At 36.6% G+C, this 12,724-nt stretch overlaps 1 protein-coding gene across 1 annotated transcript in view; it reads left to right on the top strand.

Moving 5' to 3' along the window:
- The window catches only part of flrt1a (fibronectin leucine rich transmembrane protein 1a), a 100,751-nt gene that overhangs the window by 47,166 nt on the left and 40,861 nt on the right, over window positions 1-12,724 (top strand). The window contains exon 2 of the mRNA XM_048189679.1: window positions 11,451-12,132. The gene's annotated coding sequence lies outside the window, so the exon portion shown is untranslated. The remainder of the gene's footprint in view (window positions 1-11,450; window positions 12,133-12,724) is intronic.

Here is a 12,724-nt window from a genome sequence, read left to right as displayed (position 1 = left end):
CACTTGGACAGAAACACTCCTTTTTTAGCAATCAAGCTTGCCAGGGTCAACTTGCAGTCTATCCAAGCTAACGGGACTCTAAATAGTGTTCTGTGCTCGTCTGTGCAGCCAACGACAAAACTGTTAGCATGATTTGCTCCAACTTTTGCCACATGGTGTTAGATCTGGTACATCGTTGTCACTTGCAAAAACGAAATGGGTGGAAAATGGGCCATGGGTGGAAACATGCAGATTAAGGGGCAGTAATGTTATAATAAGATCCCCTTCCTACGTCACAAGGAGAGCGAAATCTGAGTGGCTTTTTTAGTATGCTTGCAGAGAGAGGCCAAAGCAAAGTTACTGGGTTGTTCTTTTTCATGTTTTCTGGGTTGGTAGATGCAGCGGGGACCCGATTATAGCACTTAAACACAGAAAAAGATGATATGTCCCCTTTAACAAATTGTTTGTATTAGTTTGCCTTATTTTTTAGGTTAGGTCAACTTTTTTTCTTTTACAATGTACTGTATTTTTAGGGGCCAAGCACCGAAGGTGCGTAGGCACCTATTGTATCTGTTGGCGTTATTTTTATTTTTATTTTCGATTCTTCTTCTTCTTCTTCTTCTTCTTCTTCCGCTCTGTAAGTCTATGGCAGCCCATAGAACCGTATGGTAAAAAGTTGTGAAATTTGGCACACAGTTAGAGGACAGTCTGACATTTGTCCATAGCAAATTTGGAGTCTCTAACTCAATCCCTCTAGCGCCACCAGCTGTCCAAAGTTGCACTCATGTTTATGTTAATAACTTTTGAACCGTAAGGGATAGAAACAAAATTATTTTTTCCTCTGATTCCTTGGTTCAAGACGATCTCGTCATTTTCCATCATGAAAATTTTTCCGCCATTTTGAATTTTCTGAAAAACCTACTTTTTTTAAATCCTCCTAGGCCGTTACTCAGATTTTCATGAAAATTGAACCAGATCATTTTCAGACCATGCCGACAAAAAGTTATGGAATTCAAGTCGATTCCTTAAACCGTTTTCGAAAAACATGCGAACAAATTGTATGTAGTGCTTGCGAAAATAGACATAAGGCTGTATTTCCGCAACGCTTTATCATATTCAGACCAAACTTAGTACATGTCATCACAAGCATGACCTAAGGCATCATGCAGTGTTTCGGTGCAGCGCCACCTACTGGTGCGGAGATATGAAAAATGGCTATTTTTGCTTATAACTTCTGATGGGTTTGTCCACAAATCATAAATTTCTCATTGGATTCGGGGCATCATGCTGAGTCGAATGATACACAGTTTTCCCATATCGGACATTTTGGCCGTCTGCCATTTAGAATTTTGTGCAAAAATGCTGTATTTTATGAACGCATTAGCGTATCTTTACGATACTCGGTATGGGTCATCAGCACAATGACCTGAAGGAGCCTGAGAAGTTTCAGACCAGCGCCACCTTGTGGTCAAAAGTTGATTCCTTGGGTCATGCTGAGAACATAGATATCAAATTTGCCATAGTCGGCTGAACTTCCTGTCCGCCATATAGTTTTACTTTAAAAACCTACTTTTTCGAACTCCTCCTAGACCGTTGCTCCGATTTTCACCAAAATCGAACCGTACCATCTTCAGACCATGCCGACAAAAAGTTGTGGATTTCAAGTTGATACGTCAAACCGTTTTTGTACACCGGGGCAATGAATTTGAGGCATGATGCAAAACCCAGTCTTGAAGCTGCATCTCTGCAATGCTTTGACATATTGACACCAAACTTTGCAAGTGTCATTGTCACCTCACTCTGACCATACCACATTAATTTGGTCACAGCGCCACCTATTGGTCGAAAGTGATGAACCAGTAAATCCTCATTTTTGATCATTTTTCAGCTCTTTTGCCTAAAATGATCTTAATAGGTCTTTAATTGCTCACTGCTGCTGTTGGTCTGATGCTCCCAGCCATGTTGGCTGGCTTCTTGTGCCGTTTTTGTGCTTGGCCCCATAATTGCTGCTTGCAGCTATATTTATTGTTATTATTACTTTTATTATTATTCCTGTTCAATGATCACACGTAACAGATCTTTATAACCTACCAGTTTAGCTCCTCCTTAACAGCATTGCTAGGCTAAAGGAAAAAAAATATTGCTGATTTCAGATTTCAGATATGCCAACGTGATATCATGAGAATACGTATGCATTTTTACGTGAACTGTGGTTCTACACGTACATTTACTTATGTTTTCATACACACAAAAACTTACAATACTGACGTATTTATAGCGCTAAAACTTAAAAATACTTGCGTATTGACGGCAATAAAATGGAACTCATTTACATATCAAAGTGTGAATGTGTATGAATTTGCATGTATTAATATTAAAATCGTGGCATTAATGTTTTAAATCTGTTGTATTCAATTGTCATATCAATACATGTTTTTAGTCGCATTTATTAAAGTTCATCTACATCTACTAACTTGTGCTGCAGACTAGTTTCAGAGGATTACATAATTGTCACGGTGGCACACAAAAACAAGATGTTAGGATCCAGTTGCAGCATTTATTGGGCAATCCAAAGTCGTAATCCAGAAAACAGGCAAGGGTCAAAATCCAAGTAACAGCCCACAAACAGAAAGCCAGAGCTACAAAAGTGCACATAACAAAATAACAAACCACAACCAAGGACAGAAACAACTGAGACTAAATAGACAGACACTAATGAATAAACACAAAACAGCTGAGTGCAATGACATGGGATAATGAGTCCAGGAGGTGAGTTATGGGTAATGTAGTCTAAAACACTGAAACAAGAGTCCATGTTGGAGTGCCCTCTGGTGGCTAAACAGGGCACTCCAACTCATGATCATGATATGAAATATAAGAAATATAAGATCAGATAAGAAATATGACTACACTTTGAAACCTTAAAATGAATACAATTTCTGTAATTATTTAACCATTTTGTAATATTTAGTTTGTTTGCTGTGCAACACAGAAGGTGTTTTCTCCTATGCAGCGAATGACAATACAACCATAAGATATACCAAAACACAACATAAATTCACAAATCACATCAATTTTATTTGTTCACTGTACTCCAAAACTTTAGAATTCATATGTTTGTAAGGAACAGATCCAAATCCAGCCCTTTATCCGGCGATCTTCATCTTCATTCTCAGCAGCGACCGTCACAGTCAAGCCCGTGCTCGTTATGATTCAAATTTGAAAGTTGCGCCCTCAAGAACATTTATGACATGGTTTACGGCACTGATATCGAACACTCATTGGTTCTCACCTGCTTCGTCATGTGCCGTTTTTCAGTGGGTTGACGTTTGAAATGAGTGCGCGCCTTCACGGAGAGAAGCCAGATTCATATTTTCATGGATTAATAAGTTAAATTCTGCTCTGTACCCTATATAAAAAAACTATTACAGCCAGAGAGTACTGCAACTCATCATCATTTGAACTATTTTTGGTACCACTTTTGACATTTTCGCAATAAATAAATGATTGCGATTACACTTGTTTGTCTCTTATTCTTTTATTTATAACAGTATAGTTTTAAGAAATTGTTATTGGTAGGTGTAGGATTAGTGGCTTAAAATATCATTTTAATGTTATATTTTTACTAAAATGATCATTTTCCTACACATTTCTGTCCATTATGTTTTATTATATTAACATTCTGTATAAAATGGGTATGTTTAGGTTTGGCATGGGGTTTAGGGATCTTACATTTATCTACAAAACGATAAAAGGGAAATTATACATATATTTTTGTGACATGAAAGATTCATAAAATATTTTTCATTGAAAATTGTAAGTATTTTTACGTTTTAGTGCTATAAATACATCAGTGTTGTACGTTTCAGCACCTTTCTAAACGTACAATGTACGTTTTGTGTCTTTGAAAGTTATATTGAAAGTCATATTAATACCTATTAACAATGAGACCAGGCTGGATATGCAGATGTTTCTCCTAAAGTTAAAGAATTTGATGATAAATATTTGAGTTCATATTGAGATCTCTGACATTTGGTTGCAAATCTGAGCACAGTCTGAGCCACAGAGGTTTCATGGGAATCAACCTACGAATGGCTTAATTCTAGCTGCATCTGCATACTAAAATGGGCTAGGAAAGAACAAATTATACACATCAAAAAAATTACACACTTCACCTTTAAAAGCATCTCATTTGTGATTTTTCATTCCCACAGAACTGCCACACATTTTTTTTTTTCTTTCTACCTATTTTTCCTTTTCATTCAGAAATAATGGTATCATGAAAACCCATCGTTTTCTTTTACACTTTCCCTTTTTAACTTTCTTTTCATATTGTCTTTGACCTTTTTTTCTCTCCGGTCTCTATTCCTAAATGAGTCATACTGAAACTCATCTCCTCCAGCATTTCTAAAGAAGAGAGACAGACAGAACTCAGAAATAAGAACATAAATGTAGAAGGCTCAAAATTACACCATTATTAACAAAGGGAATAAAGAGAAATGGAATAGAAAGGGGATTCACAGACGATGAATCCATCCCACCTCCTTCCTGTCTGTGTCTGCCTTTTAGTCGGTCTCATTTGGCCGTTTGGCACGTGTCGCTGTGGAGGTGCTTGAGCAGAGCTATTTAAACAGAAGTGTGGTGTCTCATCTCGCTCTTCTCGGCTTTGTGTTCTCCTCAGATCTCTCTCTACCTCCCTCTGAATGACTATTATGCCTCAGTGCATTAAGAGTCTGGTCACGTCACCCTGTATGTGTTTATGTGTGTGGCGTCCAATCATTTCAGGTTCCTGCATTTCCGTTACTCCCACGGCTAATTAATATCAAACTGCATTCCTGGAACAGCAGCACATCTCTGGTTTACCTGCGTGTGCACGGGTGTGCTTGTGTATCTAAATCTCATGAAGAAATGTCTTTTCATGGACTTTGTATGGAATTATTGACATGGAAATTAAAATAAGTTATTGCATTAAACAAATGAAGCTTGTTTAACTGTAATACAGTACTGACACCATCTTACAGGCATCATTTTAAATTACATTTGGTATGACAAAATACTACTTATTGTAAGAAGCACACTTTTAATATGTAAGAGGGATTTGTGTCGTTAGCTGAAAAGTCATTTCAGAGACTGAGCAACTTACAAATTACATTTTGAAAAATCTCAGAGACAAATTTCCATTTACTTGGAATAACAGGCACTTATGAATTATTCACAATAAGACCAGAAAAGCACTTTAAGAAAGTATATAGGGTAGATTTTGATTTCATGTTGACTGCAAATGTACTTTATATGAATAATATCCGAATGGTCCTAAAATATGCTTAATTTTCTTTGTGCAAAATTAGGACTGCTAATTAAAATATTTATTTATGATTCATCTTTTTATAATGAAGCAATGACCAGTGTTGGGAAAATTTACTTAACTCCACTTAAAGGGTTAGTTCACCCAAAAATGAAAATTCTGTCATTTATTACTTACCCTCATGTCGTTCCACACCCGTAAGACCTTCGTTAATCTTCGGAACACAAATTGCGCCAAAAAAACGAAATAAGGACTTATTTAGTGATGGCCGATTTCAAAACACTGCTTCAGGAAGCATCGGAGCGTAATGAATCAGTGTATCGAATCATGATTCGGATCGCATGTCAAACTGCCAAACGGCTGAAATCATGTGACTTTGGCGCTCTGAACAGCAGATTCGACACGCTGATTAATTTATGTTCCGATGCTTCCTGAAGCAGTGTTTTGAAATAGGCCATCACTAAATAAGTCGTTATTTTGTTTTGTTTTTTGAGGTTAAGTAATAAATGACAGACTTTTCATTTTTGGGTGAACTAACCCTTTAAGTACTGCATTACAATATTGTGTTACTCCCTAGAAAAGTAACTAATTGTGTTACTTAGTTACATTTTTTAATGAAAAGTAATATGTTACATTACTTTTGCGTTACTTTTTCTCACCTGGGCTGGATTTGCTTGTTTATTTTTTGATAACAACAAAACAGTTATATTTTTTGGCAAATTTTAAGGCCCTTTTACACCAAAAGTGAAATGAATAAGCCTTTGGGATGAAGGAAATGCATGTTTACAGTAGAGGGCGCAGCTCAAACAAACCTTTCAGCTGTGCTGCCATACTGGATTAAAGAAGACTAAATCTAATCTAAAGTAATTTTTGCCTAGTATGGTTGAATTAGATAATTGAAGGTCAGCAGCAAAGACATTGGTTAATTTGTGTAATTTCATATAGTTATTACAGGTTTGCATATAATTCTGAGATTGCATTTTACTGTTTTTATTCATTTAGAGGAATACTGAATGTTTTAATGCAAGTGAGATGAGTAAGTGCATGTTCACGTTTAGTCTAGAACTACAATAACCATCATGTTCACACAGCGCACACAACACCTCTGACCTTTATTTCTCTCAACAAGGAGACAGAAGAGCTGTCAGTCAATAAATGTGAAAAAGTAAATTGGTTACTTGTTTGAAAAAGTAACTTATTAAGTTGTAAATTGAAATACAGTGCGTTACTTTACTAGTTACTTGAAAAAGTAATCTGATTACGTAACTCTAGTTACTTGTAATGCGTTACCCCCAACACTATGTCAAATTTAAAATATAGCCTACATTAACTGTGTTAAAATAACAGCCCTATAGCAAATTTTAAAAAAAAAATTGGGCTGAAAAGTGACCTTTCTTGAATTTTTATAAGATTCTTTGGAGTAAATGTTTGTCCATCTAATATGCTTTTTATAAGCATTTCTGTCCTTCAACCTGAGCAGCATTTAAGCTCTGAGTAGAGAATATGATTCAGAGATTTAAGCCAGATGGGCTATGGCTATTAGAAGAAAGAAAGAGAGAGATTGTTTTAATAATAAAAGAGTATAATAAACAGTGCATACATGCTTCCCTTCACATTTTACTGCTCATTATAGAAGCCTTGTTTTGAGAACTGCTCTGCATTCACACATCAAGAGCCATTCCTACTGTACACATAAAGCTGGAGGTTTATTACCGCTCTACTGCTCTCACATTTTTTTTATGGTTTAAACACGTACATGCACACACTGTGAAATGGGTTCTCTCAGGTTTGTATGCTGTTTCTTGTCAGTATATGAGTTCTATGTCCAATTAATTCAAACGTTCTTCCCTCTGACAGTAATTCCAGCCTCCAATGTATTCAGAGTTCACAACCATCTCCCACTCAGCCTTCATCATTTCTGTTCATTTTCTCATTCCTCTCTAAACGATAATTGAGAATTTAAGCACTGGTGTGTGTGTGTGTGTGTGTGTGTGTGTGTTCCCTATTTTAAGTTCTCACAAGGATAGTAATAACTAGTAATCCTTACATAGACATAATGATTTTTATACTGTACAAACTGTATATTTTATCCTTTAACCCTTACCCTACCCATCACAGAAAACCTTCTGCATTTTTAGATTTAAAAAAAAAAAAAAATTCACTTAGTATGATTTATAAGCTGTTTTCATCATGTGGACCAAAATTGTCCCCAAAAGGACAAGGTTTTCGGATATTGCCATCTTTGTGGGGACACTTTGTCCCAGTAAAGTAAGGTTTACCAAGGCCACACACACACACACACACACACACACACACACACACACACACACACACACACACACACACACACACAGCCACACCCACACACTCACACACACAATAAAACTACAGCAATAAAACCTAATAAGAATCATCAATGGGAACAATAAGGTTTACAAGCAAACTTAAAAGAACAAATTCCTAATTAAAAATTCTGGTGGAAAATTTGCTTAAATGTCATGAAAATGACATTGCAGTGCATTACTATATTAATAGTCTTAAAATAGGCTTCATTTTCTGGAAATAAATATTTTTACTTGAATTAGTGTGAAATGGTATCCAGATGTGAAATTCACTCAAGATTTCCCCGTGGATGCAAATTGTTGAGATCACAGGCAGAGTTCTATGTAAAAATGCTAGTTTCTATCACCTCTGTGCTTAATTCAAAAGAGCTGAAGCTTCATTTCCATGCTTCTGACGGTAGTTGGTTTTACACGGTGTGTAGTTGACATAGTTGGTCATTGTATGGTCCAGCTGTTGGACCTGGTTTCATTCTAGTAGACCAGGTTAACTCTCTAACTTTCATGTACACCATTCATGATCTTTTTCTGACAGAAAAAAGTGTTGACAGCCATGTAGACACATGTTAATATAGCAGTCGATATTTTCATGTATTCAAAGTGACTTATTTGCTGAGGCAAAGTGACCTACACAAATTCACTACTATTTTAGTTCACCCCGTCCCCAGTTTTCTGTCTACAGCTGTGTTATAGGGCACACTTTCCCAAAGGAAAGAAAAAATAATGAGATGGTGAAATAATGAGATGATTATTATCTTAATTGTTCCTACTAGATAGCAGTGAGATTAAATGCATCTGCTAAATGCTTTTGCTTAAGTCTCCTGAAAAAAGCCTCTAGTAATCTCACACTTGTCTCTTGAGTTTCAGAAGGGTTCTCAGAAATGTCACAAACTGCTCTGATTTGCCAAGATACCAAAGACAGAGATTCAGAGATTTTAGCTTGAAATCAAAACTTTCTTCCATGACTAAAGCATCTAAGCTATGCACAGTCATTTTAAAGCTCTATACTTTTACCAGGGTTCCCGACTGTATTTTTCCAGATGCTTGTGATAACAGGAAAATATATAGACATAGAGATTGGACCCACAAAGAGAACGTTTTTAGCTGAAGAAATACTTAGTTATAACTAGAAAATTTACATTTAACCCAACCTCAAATGAAAACGTAAGTAGTTTACGGGGTGGCGATTTCGTATGAATTTGTGCGATTTGATTCATAAAAAATTTACGATTTTCAAAGGAATCTCATTATGAAGGACCACCCCTAACCTCTAACCCATCACTGGGGTTTAAACAAATCATATGAAAACATACGAATTAGCTACCAATTCAGCAAAACGTAAATAGTTTATGGTTTATTAGTACTTATAAAGCACATAATCATGCCTCATTCTGCATGACCATATTCTACATCCCTTAATCCTACCCAATACCTAAACTTAACAACTACCTTGCTATTAATAAGCGGTAATTAGGAGTTTATTGAGGCAAAAGTTGTAGTTAATAGTTAGTTAATAGTCAGAATTGAACCCTAAACTAGTGTGACCATATATATATATATATATATATATATATATATATATATATATATATATATATATATATATATATATATATATATATATATATATATATATATACACATACATACATACAAACATATATATGTGTGTGTGTGTGTATATTTGAAATTTTAGGAAGAACATCTGGAACATATTTAAATGAACAATTTAATTACGTAGATGAAAACTATATGGCAACTCATACCCTGAGCTATGAAAGAGCAGCCTGTTTCCTCTGGGTTATTTGAACTATTTTGGAAGACTTTGAAAGACTGAAACACTCTGGATATTGGTATTTCTGCATTTGTATGGTTTGAGATGGCTTTTCTTTCCTTTTGCATTTTACATAGAGGTCAGAGGATTCAATTTTAGTAGATTGAATTTAGCATTTTTATAGCCATTCAGCATTCTGGCATCAGGCCGAATGGATACGTTTTATTGGCAGATTTTGAACTCTATTGAGAGTGACTGTCAGTATTAAGAATGACTGACAGACTTTGAAATCTCCTGTCGCTAAAAGGCCCAGTGACACATCCACTAGTGATCCCTCTTTACATTGTAACTGATCTCTTGCCAATATTCAAGTCTTTAAAAAGTAATTAAGATTGGCATTAAATGAATATTCTATATATGCAGCTTAATTAACTTTTTCTTTCTGCATTGCATATGCTGGTAGAGTATGTCTTGAATTGTTTTTATTTTTGTTTGTGGGTGTATATGGATGAAACTTGTGAACACAAGTAGTTCTAAAACAGGCATTAATTGCATTTACATTCACACTGTCTGTTCAGAATATATGATATATCAGCCTGCAACACAAACACAGATGCACAGTAGCTCTGTTCCAATACCTAGGAAGCTGTCTTAGTGCCTAAATACAGTACATTGAAAAAGAAAAAAAAAATTGGTAGATTTACTTTAAAGGTCCCGTTATTCGTGATCCCATGTTTCAAACTTTAGTTATGGTAAGAGGCGTGACCTTTCCGGGCAAGATGCGCTAAGCTGCTGTCGAATCACAACACAGGAACCGCTGGCACAATCAGAACTCGTTACGTATTTCTGAAGGAGGGACTTCATAGAACAAGGAAGTCATCAGCCCGTTTTTATGACAGTGGAAACAGCGGTATACAGATAAGTAAATTATGTGAAAAATACTGTGTTTTTTTACACGCGAAACATGAACACATGTTATATTGCACACTATAAACACAATCAAAGCTTCAAAAAAACACGAAAAACGGGACCTTTAAAACAATTTTCATTCCGAATAAATTGCTATTAAAATTCACAAATAATTACAAAGAAACAGCAAATAAGACATTTAATTAAATGTGAAATTTTGAAGTAGAAAGACTTTTGAAAAGGTGAAAGGTGGGTCTCGGTCCACTTTCAGACAAACTCTGGTGCGGTTCGACTGAAATATGAATGCAACATGGACCAAAGACATCTAAATGAACCAAAAACAGGACATGATGTCACAAGATGCGACCCTAAAAAGGACATAATGTGCAAGCATACCTGTTTTTTCTCGTCATAGTCGCGATGTTGCCCATCACAGTTCGGTACAGGCATCAGAACCGCGTCTCCTCGAAGCAGATCTTCGTTTGTGTGTGACGGAGGGATTCCTGCCTCGGTTTTGACTCCTTTACGCATTTTATAAACTTTTCACAAGTTGTCAGCTCCATCATATACTCCATCATAGGTACGCACATACAGCGAGCACATTTAGCCCAGAAAACAGCATTGTTTTGGATGTTCGACAAGTTCTGTAGAAAAATACACATCATAAAAGCCTTTTTTTATCTTTAGGTTCAGTGTTAAAAATGACATTGTGAACGCTAAGGGAACCAGGACTAAATGTATCATCTTGGTTCTTGGTCCAGACCACAATCTGCAAGTGTGAACACACCTTAAGTTATAATCATGGTGTGGAATAGATGGTTCATCTTGGTCAGGCAGGTTAGAGCTGGTAGAGCGCTGATTTTCCTGATGACCTGATTTTCTAAACAAGTTGATCATAGAGAACATCGGTGACAATGGTCTCCACGATCAACTTGTGCTCACGATGCTTTTGGGAAACGCAGCCCTGGTTTCTTTGAATCCATCCACTCCCTATCCATCTTTAATAAATGACCCATTTCCTTTCATACAAAACGTCAACAGGACTGTACTGTCAGTGTGATCTTTAAAGCTGCCATCACTGAAAACTTTTAGCATCGCTAGCTCATATCTGATTATTGAATATTCTCTTTTGCTTCGTCTACAGAACAACCTCCCTTTGGACTAAACAAAAAATGATGAATGTGCTTTTTCCTTGACTGGTCCGGCACAACAGAAGGGGCTCCACTTCAATTAGCGAGGACATCTGAGGACGCTTCTTTCCAAAAGCCAGAACTGAACAATGACAGTGAACAATGGCACATAATTACAAATAACTCCTTTTTGTGGCTTTCCATTCTGAGTGAGGAAGAGAAGTCAGATTCTGAGAGCTTGCGTGCCGTGAAAGAGGATTTGAAATACTGGCTTGCAACTGAACTGGTTAGTTGGAATTCATGAGGGACCTTGAGAGAGATATCTTATAGTTTTTCCATTCTGAGGGCCATTTTATCGACAAAAAGTGAGCATACTGTTGCTGATTTAAATGATTCAATCACTTGCTGTCACAGAATATTTTTACTGATTGGATAATTCTTGCGAATCTCAACTTTCCTGGACATTCTGCACGGACCGCCACTCCTCTGGATTAAACCCGCTCAGGATGTACACCGTTGCATCTCACTGATTCTCAAACATCAACCCAATGAGAAGAAGCATACTCACAGTCTGGCAAACAACAGACACTCAAACAGCAGGAAAGAAATCCAGTGAGTCGATGTGGAGTCCATTAGCTTTCACTGCCAGATCTCCCTCAGAGCTGAAACAGCACCTACTCAGCTTTGGTGTCAGAAGTAAGAGCTCTCTCTATGTTATCTCCTTCTATCCCACTCTCTCCGGCTAGCTTATCATGATCCTGCAATTGACAGATCTGATGTCCAAACCAAACTTAAAAGGGTACGTTAGTCTTTGTTGTCTTGTTTTCTGGTTACTTTTGTGCCACCAGAATTATCAATTGATTTGGACGGTATGCGGTTAAGGTCCATATTAAATAAGCAGTTACTGACAAATTATCAAGTGTAAACTAAACAGATTTCAAAACCTAGTGAGCTGCATACCTAGACAGCATTTTCAGGCATAGGTGCGTCCCTATTCGTGTACTTATGCACTATTCTATGTTTTTAGGAATAAATAGTGCGAATAGTATGTTCACACTGAAAAATCCAAAAAGAAAAAGTGCACTTTAAAAACCCAGATGCACTAAATTAATGGAGTGTGGAATGTTGGACACTTCATGCATTCAACTGTCACAGCTTTTATTACATAGCGGAAGGGGAGGGGCTGTCAGACTCTGATGATAAATGACAAAATAACTTTATAAAATTCACACACTATGGATGAGTACATAGTGCATAAGTGCATGGTGTATATTGCGTCATTTGGGAC

Source organism: Megalobrama amblycephala, linkage group LG4, assembly GCF_018812025.1.
Source record: "Megalobrama amblycephala isolate DHTTF-2021 linkage group LG4, ASM1881202v1, whole genome shotgun sequence".
In the NCBI taxonomy this organism is placed as follows: Eukaryota; Metazoa; Chordata; class Actinopteri; order Cypriniformes; family Xenocyprididae; genus Megalobrama; species Megalobrama amblycephala.
This window is presented reverse-complemented; position numbering and strand designations above follow the sequence as displayed.